Source organism: Dermacentor silvarum, chromosome 7 (genome assembly GCF_013339745.2).
Source record: "Dermacentor silvarum isolate Dsil-2018 chromosome 7, BIME_Dsil_1.4, whole genome shotgun sequence".
In the NCBI taxonomy this organism is placed as follows: domain Eukaryota; kingdom Metazoa; phylum Arthropoda; class Arachnida; order Ixodida; family Ixodidae; genus Dermacentor; species Dermacentor silvarum.
The window spans coordinates 184,789,611-184,802,074 of record NC_051160.1 but is presented as its reverse complement, the minus strand read 5'-3'; the positions used below and the strand labels follow the sequence as shown (position 1 = coordinate 184,802,074).

The following is a 12,464-nucleotide window of genomic DNA, read 5'->3' as shown; positions in this document are numbered from 1 at the left end:
GAAATCCTCGACCCGATACGGGCGGGCCCTGATATCGGCGTGCAAAAAAACAGTATTTACAACAAACGCCCCTGTAGGCAGCCCTGCAAAACAACCGGGTATGTGCTCTCCTCTTCAGTAGCCCTGTACCGCGACTAGACATGGCCGCTGAAGTCCGCTCCTACGAGCCCGTCATCACACGTCCGCACGCTCGTGGCCGGAAGCAGAATCGAGCTGTGCCCCCGACAACTGAGATGCAGAGAAGGGGCGTTTTGAGTTTCAGACAAAAAATATTGCAAATAAAAAACGATAAAGGGCACACCCGGGGTTGAACCGGGGCCTCTCGATCTGCAGTCGAATGATCTACCACGAGCTATCCACTTTTTTTTTTTTTATTGCCGGTCTTTGACAATGGACAATGCACACAGTATAGAAACAGACATCACAAAAAGAACCACCTACAGAACATACTGAAAAACATAAAGCCATCAGCCCAACATGGACTGGCGTTGTCAAACTAAAATCTTTTAAAGCGGTCAGAGGTTCTATCCTCGACAGCCACTGGTACATATCTTGCATTTTCTTAATTTCCATGAACGAGACATACTTTCTCGAAATAAATACGAGCAGCCTAGCATGTGGGTCGCAATGGTACCCAGCCATTCGTGCCCGCCATAAACAGTGGAGGCCATTGAGCTAATTAGGTCGTATGGAACCCCGTCCTCATTCTCAATCGGTAATTACCTGATCCCATGCAGATTCAACGGAAACTCCTTCTTGATTGTCCGTTTTAGGACGTCCCAGAAGTACACCCCCTTCCCAGCAATGCAAAAACACATGATCTATCGTGTCAGGTTGCTTGCAAATCAAGCAGTGTGGGCCCCATGGTACAAGGAAGCCGCGTTCTTCCATGAATGTCTTCACTGACAGTGTTCCTGTTGTAGCCTAAAAAAGAATGTTTTTGCCCCAGTAGGCCCTCCATTCTTTTCACCCGTTTAAGGACATCCTGTCCTGGTCCTCCACTGTATATCGCTCTGTACATGCACTGGAAATATAATACCGCATACATCTTTATATAATGTCTTTCTTTTCACGGCAGATAAATAATCGAAAGAAAAACGCACAGAAAGAAAGCGCACACTGCCGACTACCTCTTAAGATAGCCGCGAATCGTTCCTGGCATACTATTGGTACTAACAATGAGCGCCGGCAGCGCAGCTCTTAATCTGAGCTGTAATACCGTACGCAGAAAAGGATCACGCACATCTCGAAAAAACAAAATCTATGACAAGCTGTCGTACAAAAAGATGCGCCAAGCCCAGGCCACCTTCCTTCCACCCCCTGAACAGATTTGTTCGGCTACATCTTTCCCAGTTAGAGTCCCAGATAAAAACGGCGAACACTCTGTGCAATCTTTGCACATTTACCCTTGAACAAAACAATGTCTGCATGACGTACCACAACTTCGTAATGAAAAACAAATTACATACAGTAGCCCTTGCGAAAATGGACAGGTTGATGCCTTTCCACCTGTCTGCTTTTTCTTTTGTTCTTTTATTTGGTTCGTCCAGTATTCCTCGCTCTGTTTGTAGCTATCCAAGGAACACCGAGATACTTGGTAGGGTTTTCACCCAGCTCACATTCGCAAAGTTGTCCGGGGCCGTGGACCACTCTCCGTGCCACAAACCGAGGGACTTACCCCAGTTCACTTTGCTGCCCGTTACATCACAAAACTGTTTCACCACGCGTATTGTTTCCGTTACGCTTTCTCTGTACAACACACGGCGATATCATCTGCATATGCTATAGGAGCTTGACTTCTGTGGTTGCAGCTATAACCGCGTATTTGATCATTCTCAGTTATCGCCAAACACATCGTTTCAATGTAAACTGCAAACAAAAAGACCTGAGGGGCAGCCTTGACGCACAGAACGCATGACGTTAATGGGGCCCCCAATGATTTATTTCACAATAAGTGTTGTTGCAGTTCTGATACGCCAATGCCACTCCCTCAGTGATGATGGCACCTACATTAACGTGATCCAGAATGGCAAACAAAATATCATGAGACACACATTCAAACGCTTTCTCTAGGTCAAGCTGGAGCACTGCGACGCCATCGAAATGATGTCACAGCACTCGAGCACGCACCGCATCGTGTGAATATTCGAAAAAATTGACCTCCCTTTGATCCCACACGTTTGGTAGTCTGCGACTATTTCTTTGATGACGCTTTGAAGTCTGGCTGCCAGAACCTTCATGAAAATCTTATAGTCGACATTGGTTAAAGATATCGGCCTATAAGATGTCACGAGCCTAATTTTCTCCGCTTTGTCACTCTTAGGTATCAAGATGGTATGCGCTTTACCAAAAGAAGGGCGGCAAAGCTTTGTTCCATACGCGGCGTTAAACAGGTCTGTTAACAGGAGCGACAGTTCTTTCTTGAAGGCTTATAAAAACACGCGCTCAGACCGTCAGGTCCGGTGATTTGCCATTCTAAATCATTTATTGCTTTTTCGACTTCGTGTTCTCTTATATTGCCTTCCTAATAGTCCTTCGTGTCGTCACTCATCGCGGCACGCGACTGAGAAAGACCCTTTTGAACTCATCTACATTGGCTTCTTGATATGCAAACAGTGACTGGTAATACTCTAAAACGCTCGGCCTATGCTCTTATTATCGTCGACGAGTGTGCCATTCCACGAGATCTTATCGACATGATACTCCGACCATGAGCTTTTTCAAGTCCAAGCGCCCTTTTGTGGGGCTACTAATCCCCCGCTACTAATGCGTTTGCTCTTGCGCGCACAATCGCACCTTGATAGCGTTCTTTGTCCAACTGTTCGATTTTTTCTTTGATGGTTCGCATATCTTGCTTATACGCCCCTGGCTCTTCGCACTCCAGCGCTATCACTGATTAAGAATCTTTCGTAAGTCTCGTTCTTTCATTCTCCTCCCTCTCAACTTTAAGCAGCTCGACCTTTCTATTGCTTTCATTTTTACCTTGTTTGAACCATTCCCATTTCTCTGCTATGGTTTCAGTACTTTCATCGCATACTTCCATAACGGCCTCATGTATTGCCTCTACAAATGGCTCGTCTTTTAGTAGTAAGGCATTCATTTTCCATAGTTCCCAGGTAAAAGATGATTCCTTCTTCATCCGATGTGACACTTCACCAAGCAGTGATCTGAGAACGACACAGGTGCGACAGAATAACTGTGACACTTGGAATCATGTCTTGTGACATGTACAAGCGGTCTAACCGCGCATGACTACTGCCTTGAAATCGTGTATACATCACCTCCCGCTCCCCCCTCCAGACACTCACATACATCGTCTAGTTCACTTTCGCTGATCAGCCTAGACAATATATGACTGCTTTTATCGCGGATACCACCATATTGCATCTATCCCGAGCACTCAAAACACAGTTGAAATCCCCCAACAAAAGCATGCACTTTCACTGCTAATATACTGAAAAGACTCGAAAAAATAATGCACGTTCTTCTACCCCATTTGGCGCATATATGCATATAACTCGGAATTCACTTTACAAAACACAAAATCGCAAATAACAATCCTTCCCGACGGACATGAAAACACACTTTGTACTGCAAGGTTTGGCAACTTCTTAACAAACAGACGCATCCGGCGGACGTCCCTACCGCGTGGCTCACGACCGCATAATTCTAGTCGTGAAACGCCGCACCATGCTCCCGGTCCTCTTCCTCCCCTCTACCTTGGTCTCCTGGACAGCTAAAACGTCTATGTCGTAGTCAGTGATCAACCGTAGTACTTGACATTGCCTACGGCTAGCCGCCAAGCCTCGCACGTTAGTGTGGCAATAGCTGAGAGACGGGTCGGTGCCATGCTGTACTAAAGAATGAAGTAGGCCCGGAGCATGGTGCTTACCTCTTCACGACTAGCCCTCGGCTAGCCGCCTCCGGAGCCGCCCGGCTTCCCGGCGTTGTTGGTGGTGTGCTTGCGCTTTGTCCACATGCCTTCTCTCGGGCGGAACATTCGGTTTGGTGTTTGAAACCCGAACGCCTCCCAAGAGGCGCAGCATTGCCAGGCAGCCCATCCCCGGTGCTGGATGCTGCGTTAATCCTTGTCTCCGGCGTCCGTCTCGGGGGCGCTTGAAGGTTGCACCGAGACTACAAGCCCGGTCCCCGTCGTTGGCAGCCTCGCTCTGTTCCATTTCTGAATCTTCGTCATCGCTTTCGCCCTTCACTCGCACCTTCCTTTCGAAGGACAGCTTCCGTGTAGACCCGGGCGGCCCAGTCACTTGCTCATCAGCTTCGTCCACCTTGGCTGTCAGCGCCCACCGTCACTGTCAGGGTACTTGTTTTCGCTGGCGGCACTTGGTCTCCGGCTCCCTTGCGGCGTCTTCAGCCTCGGCTGCATCCATCAGATTTCGGCTGCCGCTTCACTCACTGCTGGGCCTGTCGCTGTAGCGTACGTCTTCACGCAGTCGGCGTCGACGTGCCCAAAACGGCTGCAACGGGAGCAGCGCGGCACCTTACCCTCTCGCCGGACGTGCCCAGTGCCCTGGCAACGCAAGCACTGCATAGGCCGACCGGAACGACCACCAAAGCGAGTTCTCCGCCGACGCGGACCTGATGTGAAGGTCCTCTACCTTGACGCCGGTCTTCAGCTTGAGGAGCCCGGTCCGCGTTGTAGAGGTCTTGTCCCCCATACCTTGGGACACGCCACCTCTCCTGGCTTACCGCATCCACGTTGCCGAAAGGCGCAAACGCACCCGGACGTCATCGTCGGCAACGCCATACAGCAGCCAGTGAAGTCGAAGCTTCACCTGCTGGTCCTGTGGGTCGACCGATGACGCACCGTCGTCCTTTCACTTGAAGTTCCTTCAGGCCACCAGGCCGTTTCGTGGTAGTCGCATCCTTAAGGGTCACCGCCCACACGTGATTGATCTGGTACGCCCCTATGCATACCACGCCAGCAGCAAGCCCGTCGGCAGTAGGGCGTCTCTGAAGTCCTCGACCCTGTATGGTCCTCGCACGTACATCCCCGTGTAAAAACACGGTGTTAGTAGCCACGCGTCCTTTAGGCAGTTGCGGCAAAATAAAGGGTAATCCTTCTCTTCGTCGTTGGTCCTGTTTCCGCGGCCAAAAGTGAACCGCTGTCGCTTCCCCGGGAGAGGCCATGATTCACGAACCGTCACGCCGTGGCCGGAAGCAGAATGACTGAGCTATGCCACCGACTGCTGAGATGCAGAGAAGGGCGCGTTCCTATGGGCTTCAGACAACAAAAAATATTGCAAAAAAATCTGACAAAGGGGACAACCCGGGAAATCTGACCCTGGTTGAAACGGGGACCTCTCGATCTGCAGTCGAATGCTCTACCACTGAGCTATGCCCCCAACAACTGCGATGCAGAGAAGGCGCGTTCGTGTGAGCTTCAGACACAAAAGTATTGCAAATAAATAAAAAAATGATAAAGGGGGTTCCCGGTATTGAACCGGGGACCTCTCGATCTGCAGTCGAATGTTCTACCACTGAGCTATGCCCCTTTTTTTTTTCTTTATCGCCGTCTTCGCCACACAAAATCAAGCGTTCCAATATGATAAAACGTGCAACCACACTTTGGCTAGCACAGTACTAAAATCTTTTCAGTGACACCACTTCATCGAGTACAGACATTCATTGTGGTGGATCAGGCAGTACTTTGTACGCGTCTCTCACGTAAACATCACTCTCAATGAAGTGTTCTCGCACCGGTATCACAACGAAGTCTGCATGTTCAAATTGCATGCGAGTTTTCCACATCGCGTGGAGGCCCAGGACATAACTAAGGTCATACGGGTACTTCCTCTGAGGAATCTACTGGCAAGAAGCGTATTCCATACGGGTCAGAGGTAACTGTTTCTTCAGTGTTCTCTGTAGGACGTCCCAGTGGAAGATCGGGTCCCAGATATCTAGGAAAACATGTTCTAATTTGTTTCTGGTTTTTTACATAAAAAGCAGTCGGTTGTCCAGGGGATGAAAATGCCCTTGCTATGAGCCAGGTCTTAACGGAAAGTGTGTTTGTATGTAATTTGAAAAAGAAAGACTTAGTTGATGGCCGTACTGGCATTTTCTTGTCTCTCTTTTAAAACTTCCTGTCCGGGCCTCCACGGTGTGGCGAACGGTACAAAGGTACAGGTAGCATCGTTTCCACAAGATCTCTGTACAATTTTTTCTTTGTAACGGTGGACAGATACTGCTGGCGAAAAACGCACATTCAACATCCTATACGCCAGCACCACTTCGCAGGTACCCAGTCAAGGTTCCCGGCATGTTCTGAGCCGACGAAACACAAATCCCGGAAGAAGTCTACCCAGCCGTACGTGTATTAGTGTCCGAAGAAAGATCATTTGATCCCGCAGAACACAAAGCGTGACACAATTTGTCGCAAAAACAAGTGAACCAGACAAAGCCCACCTTCTTGACCGGGAGGAACAAGTTTGTTCGACTCATCCTCTCCCAGGTAGAGGCCCAAATGAAATTAGCGAAAATGCGGTGAATTTTTGTACACTTACCCGCGCAGCACACAACACATTCATAACATACCATATCTTAGAAACTAAAAAGAGGTTGCAAACAGTGGCTCTAGAAAACACTGACAATTGCTTTCCTCTCCAACCGTCAGCCTTTTCCTTTCCTCTCGAACTTGGTCGAGCCAGTACGGTTCGGCCTCACGGTAACTTCCGAGAGGCACCCCCAGGTACTGTGTAGGTAACTTTGACCAATTCAATCGAGAAAAGGTCTCCGGCGTGTCTTCCCAACTCCCCCCCCCCCATGCCAGAAGCCATAAATTTTATCCCAATTTATCTGGGCTCCTGCTGAACCGCAAAATTTTTCGACTACAGCAGTTGCCTCTTTAATGCTGGCTTTATCTGTGCAGAAAATCGCGATGTCGTCGGCAATACGCCAATATTTTTACATGTGCTGCCTGTCGTCGATAGCCTGTTATGCGTTCGTTGTATTTAATGGCCAAACAGAGTGGCTCGAGATAACCAGCAAGCAGAAGGGGCGAAAGCGGGCATCCTTGACGCACCGACGAGAGCACACGAAAGCTATCGTGAGCTCCCCATTAACATGATTCGCGTTAAGCACTCTTTGTACGCCATCGTGACACCATCCGTTATCACACTGCCAACATTCGTGTTTCAAGTATGCATAGTAGAGCCTTGTGCGAGACGAGGTCGAAGGCTTTTGCCAAATCGATCTGCATCATCGCGACGCAATCGCCAATCGCATTGCAACACTCTAGCACACTTCGAGCCACGTGTACATTTGTGGTAATACTGCGGCCTTTAATGCCACAAGGTCTGGTGTAGGCCCTACTCAATGTTTTGATGACATTTTAGCAGTCGTTTGCTAAAAGACTTTCGTGAATATTATTATAGTTCACGTTGGCTAGAGTTATCGGGCGGTATGAGCCAGGCAACAAACGTTTTCATCATCACTCTTCGGATTAGTACGATATGCGATGTTGTGAAAGACAAGGGCAATCTTTTTCGGTCGTACGCTTCGCTAATAACTAGTTGGAGGACATGAGCCAGCGCAGACTTAAAGTTTTATAGAAAGTGGCCCCTAGCCATCAGGCCCAGGTGCTTTACCAGGGGGCCACTCGTCTATTGCGCACTCTATCTCACTCAGGTAATGGGATGTTCAAGCCGTGTCTTAACTTCTTCATCTAGCCTTGGCATCAATGAAAGGAATTCATCTGGTAGCCATCTTTAGGTTCACGTGGTTGACTCAAGATGGCTTTGAAGTGATCGGCGATCCCTTGCTTGATGTCGTTTTGGTCGGACATGATATCATTGGATTTAGCTAGCTGGCGGATTTCCTTCCGACATGCGTACCTTTTCTCGTCTGAGAGGGCTCGTTTGTTGGCGCCTCTCCCGCCCATAGCTTCTCAGGCCTTGATCGCACAACAGCCCGCTTTGTACTTCTCAGAGTCCATCCTTTCAAGGTCGGTTTTTCACTTCCTTTATTTCGTTAACATACACACCAGGCTGGAGACTTTCCATGCTGATGAAAAATTGCAGTTGCTGGCGAAGGTTTGTTTCTGCCTGTTTCAGGTTATGCCGAAGGATACTGCTCCTCTCAATAGCCATTGATTTAACTTCTGTTTAAAAATCTTCCCATTTAATGGCGAAGCTTGCGATTGACTGAAATCAGGCTTTCTAGTTTCGTCGCAACAGCATCAATGAAAGCATCGTCATCCAACAACTGCGCGTTCAATTTCCAGAGGTCCCAGTTAACGTGTGTTTAACTGTCTGTTCCCAAAGGTGGCAGTTACCAAGCAGTGATCGCTATATGCAATGGGTTTGCACATCATATTCACTACACAAGGGCACCAATTCGGCTGACACTATAATCTATCTAGCCGAGCGTGGCTATCACGCGGGAAGTGGGTAAACTGCGGGGTGGGTACCGATGGCGAAGACACTACCGATATCTTCCAGTCGTATCGTGCACCAGCGCATTTAGCAATACAGCACTCTTATCGCGAACGCGTGAAAGTTTTGCGCGATCGTCAGCAGTGCATACACAGTTAAAATCCCCAGCAGTATGACCACCTTGTGGCAGTTTACGTACGCTTCAAGTCGCTCAAAGAAGATTCGCTGGTCTGTTTCAATATTCGGTGCGTAGACACAAATGACTCGGAAATCCATATCGCAATAACAAAAATCAGCCACTAAAAGGCGACCTGTTTCACACGAAAACACTGACTTCACACAAATGCCAAAGTTTCTTCGAATGAATATAGCGCAACCACCTGATCCACCAACAGCGTGAGAAACACACACATCAAAGTGAGTACGAAATTTGGACACCATTCTGTCGGTTAGCTCTTGGCTCTCTATTTTGGTTTCTTGGATTCCCACAAGATGCAAGTCATTATCTAAGAGTAGGCGACTTAGCTGACATTGCCGCCTTCTTGCACCAAGCCCTCGTACATTTAACGTGGCTACACGTAGCGCTCCTTCGATATTAGCTGCCATGACTACACGGTAGAATGGTGCCCATCACAGTTACGCAGGGACGAGTGTTGATAATGACGCGCCGATAACCGCGTCGAATGCCACAAAAGGGAACACAACCCGACCTCTCGAAAGCAACACTCAAATGCAACTCGGGCCCTCGTTCCTGACACATATCCAAGAGAATAGCGCTCAGGGTGACGGCCATTGCACTCACGAACCCCCCAACCCGCCTCAAGCAAATCACAGTACAGAACTACGGAGGCGGTTTACCCGCCTGCCGTGGATCGGCCGTAATGTTCGGCCGCAGCTTCAAGGTTGGTCTCCTCATGCCTGGCGCTTTGGGCGGTGGCTCGTCTCCGCCGCTGCTGTCATGCATCGTAGCCAGGCTATTGGTCTGTCGCGCGGACGTTTCCCCGCCTGCAAGTTGCCAAGCCCGGTATGGGTGTCCATGTCTCATGTTCTGGGGGGGTGGAGGCCGCTCCCGGATCAGGTGGGCTCTCTTCCTCACGGTTCGGCATGGCTACAGTGCCCTCCACTTGCTCTTGCTGTTCAGTGCGACGGCTTCATGACATGTGCCCCTGTTTCTGAAGTCGTGCCTCCGACTCTGCCACCTCGCAGCTGCTTCCTTAGCCGTGGTCGATGTGTCTTCCATATCCGCTTCGTCCATGAGTAGGGCGGAGTTGTCCTCGTTGCTCACGGGTCCGGTCACGCTAGCGTACGTCCGCTCGCACTGACTCTCTTCGTGACCGAAGCGTCGGCATGCACCACACCGCGGTATGCGGCAGTCGCAACGAATATGGCCCGTTCCGCGCAGCGCAGGCAGAGTGGCGCCTGCCCGGCAAACCACGAGAGCCAGCTCACCGGCGACGCTCACCTGTGCGGGAGGTCGTCCAGCATTACGCCCGGCTTCAACTTGAGCGTAACCAGTCTTGTAGTAGAGTTCTTATCAGCCACGCCATGCACCCGCCACCGGTCGCGGGCGACGTCCGTGACCTTCCAACGGCGCGAAGGCAAGACGCACGTCCTCGTCAGGAACGGTGTGCAGCAGCCATGCACTTTCAGCGTACATCCTGGTTGGTGGGGTCAATGACGAGGCATCGCCCTTCTTGACCTGTAGCTCACCAACACTGACGATCTTCTTCACAGCTTCGTTGTCTTTGAAGGTCACGGCCCAAACATGGCTCATACGGTAGGCCCCGAGAGCCACCACTTCCGGCAGGAGCGATAACGGGCGAGCGCATCGCGGAAATCTTCCACCCGTATGGCAGGCCTGATATCACAATGAAAAAAAATGTGTTCACAACAATACGCCCTGTTGGCAGACTCGGCAAAACAACTTGATAACAGGTGGAATTCCTGTTACCGCTGCCGCTCTGGGCCGCTGAAGCCGCTCCTACGGAGCCCTTCATCTACGTCACTGATGTTGCCGATCACAACGCGTGGTGTCCCGGATAAGCAGAATCCCTACTGAGCTATGCCCCCGACAACTGAGATGCAGAGAAAGCGCGTTCCTGCGGCTTCAGACCACAAAAACATTGCGAATAAAAAAGATGATGAAGGGGGCACCCGGTTTGAACCGGGACTTCTCGATCTGCAGTCGAATGCTCTACCACTGAGCTATGCCCCGACAACTGAGATGCAGAGAAGGCGCGTTCCGCGAGCTTCATACACAAAAATTTGCAAAAAATGATAAAGGGAGGAGAGGAAACAACTTTATTTTGTTAATTTGCTTAGTGAGGGGTGGCTACCAAGTTTGGAGTCGGCGCCAGTGACTTTCTGTCCCTTGGTGAGCTTGGGATGAGTGGCGGTTTTGTCCGTCTTGCGAGGCGGTAGTATTGGGCAATTTCGTGGTATGTGGTATCGTCTCACCATAGCAGTGAATCAGACGGTACATTAATGATAAGGGGCACCCGGGTTTGAAACCGTGACCTCTCGATCTGCAGTCGAATGCTCTACATGAGCTATGCCCCCAACAGCTGAGATGCAAGAAAGCGCGTTCCTGCGAGCTTCAGACACAAATATGCGAATAAAAAGATGATGAAGGGGCACCCGGTTTGAACCGGGACTTCTCGATCTGCAGTCGAATGCTCTACCACTGAGCTATGCCCCGCCCACTGAGCTATGCCCCCGACAACTGAGATGCAGAGAAGGCGCGTTCCTATGAGCTTCAGACACCAAAATATTGCAAAAATGATAAGGGGAGGAGGAAACAACTTTATTTTGTTATTGCTTAGTGAGGGGTGGCTACCAAGTTTGGAGTCGGCGCCAGTGACTTCTTGTCCCTTGGTGAGCTTGGGATGAGGTGGGGGTTTTGTCCTCTTGCGAGGCGGTAGTATTGGGCAATTTCGTGGTATGTGGTATCGTCTCACCATAGCAGTGAATCAGACGGTCCATTTAATGATAAAGGGGCACCCGGTTTGAACCGTGACCTCTCGATCTGCAGTCGAATGCTCTACCAGTGAGCTATGCCCCCACAGCTGAGATGCAGAGAAAGCGCGTTCCTGCGAGCTTCAGACACAAAAATATTGCGAATAAAAAAGATGATGAAGGGGCACCCGGTTTGAACCGGGGACTTCTCGATCTGCAGTCGAATGCTCTACCACTGAGCTATGCCCCCGACAACTGAGATAAGAGAAGGCGGTTCCTATAGCTTCAGACCAAGATATTGCAAAAATCTAAAGGGAGGAGGAGGAAACTTTTTTTTGATTCAATTGCGTGGTGGCTACCAAGTTTGGAGTCGGCGCCAGGTGACTTCTTGTCCCTTGGTGAGCTTGGGATGAGGTGGGGGTTTTGTCCGTCTTGCGAGGCGGTAGTATTGGGCAATTTCGTGGTATGTGGTATTGTCTCACCATAGCAGTGAATCAGACGGTCCATTTATGATAAAGGGGCCACCCGGGTTTGAACCGTGACCTCTCGATCTGCAGTCGAATGCTCTACCAGTGAGCTATGCCCCAACAAACTGAGATGCCGAGAAAGCGCGTTCCTGCGAGCTTCAGACACAAAATATGCGAATAAAAAAGATGATGAAGGGGGCACCCGGGTTTGAACCGGGACTTCTCGATCTGCAGTCGAATGCTCTACCACTGAGCTATGCCCCCGACAACTGAGATGCAGAGAAGGCGCGTTCCTATGAGCTTCAGACACAAAAATAGTGCAAATAAAAAATGATAAAGCGGGCACCCGGTTTGAACCGGGGACCTCTCGATCTGCAGTCGAATGCTCTACCACTGAGCTATGCCCTTCTTTTTTTATTGCCGTCGTCGACGTAGAAAATCAAGCGTTACAATGATAAAACGTGCCAGCCACACTTTGGCCAACACAGCACTAAAATCTTTTCAGTGACACCAGTTCATCGAGTACATACATCCATTGTGGTGGATCAGGCAGTGATTTGTAAGCGTCTCTCACGTAAACAACACTCTCAATGAAATGTTCTCGCACCGGTATTACAACCAAGTCTGCATGTTCAAATTGCATGCGAGTTTT

General features: G+C 49.8%; 5 non-coding genes across 5 annotated transcripts; all 5 read right to left on the bottom strand.

Annotated features, from left to right (window-relative positions):
- Positions 1 to 5,277: 5,277 nt before the first annotated feature.
- Trnac-gca (transfer RNA cysteine (anticodon GCA)) lies at positions 5,278 to 5,363 on the bottom strand. Its single transcript has one exon. It is a non-coding gene; the product is annotated as a tRNA-Cys (tRNA).
- Positions 5,364 to 5,438: 75 nt separating this feature from the next.
- On the bottom strand, positions 5,439 to 5,515 carry Trnac-gca (transfer RNA cysteine (anticodon GCA)). The gene has a single exon. It is a non-coding gene; the product is annotated as a tRNA-Cys (tRNA).
- Positions 5,516 to 11,524: 6,009 nt separating this feature from the next.
- Positions 11,525 to 11,595, bottom strand: Trnac-gca (transfer RNA cysteine (anticodon GCA)). Its single transcript has one exon. It is a non-coding gene; the product is annotated as a tRNA-Cys (tRNA).
- A 410-nt stretch (positions 11,596 to 12,005) lies between these two features.
- Positions 12,006 to 12,076, bottom strand: Trnac-gca (transfer RNA cysteine (anticodon GCA)). The gene has a single exon. It is a non-coding gene; the product is annotated as a tRNA-Cys (tRNA).
- A 70-nt stretch (positions 12,077 to 12,146) lies between these two features.
- Trnac-gca (transfer RNA cysteine (anticodon GCA)) lies at positions 12,147 to 12,220 on the bottom strand. The gene has a single exon. It is a non-coding gene; the product is annotated as a tRNA-Cys (tRNA).
- Positions 12,221 to 12,464: the final 244 nt, after the last annotated feature.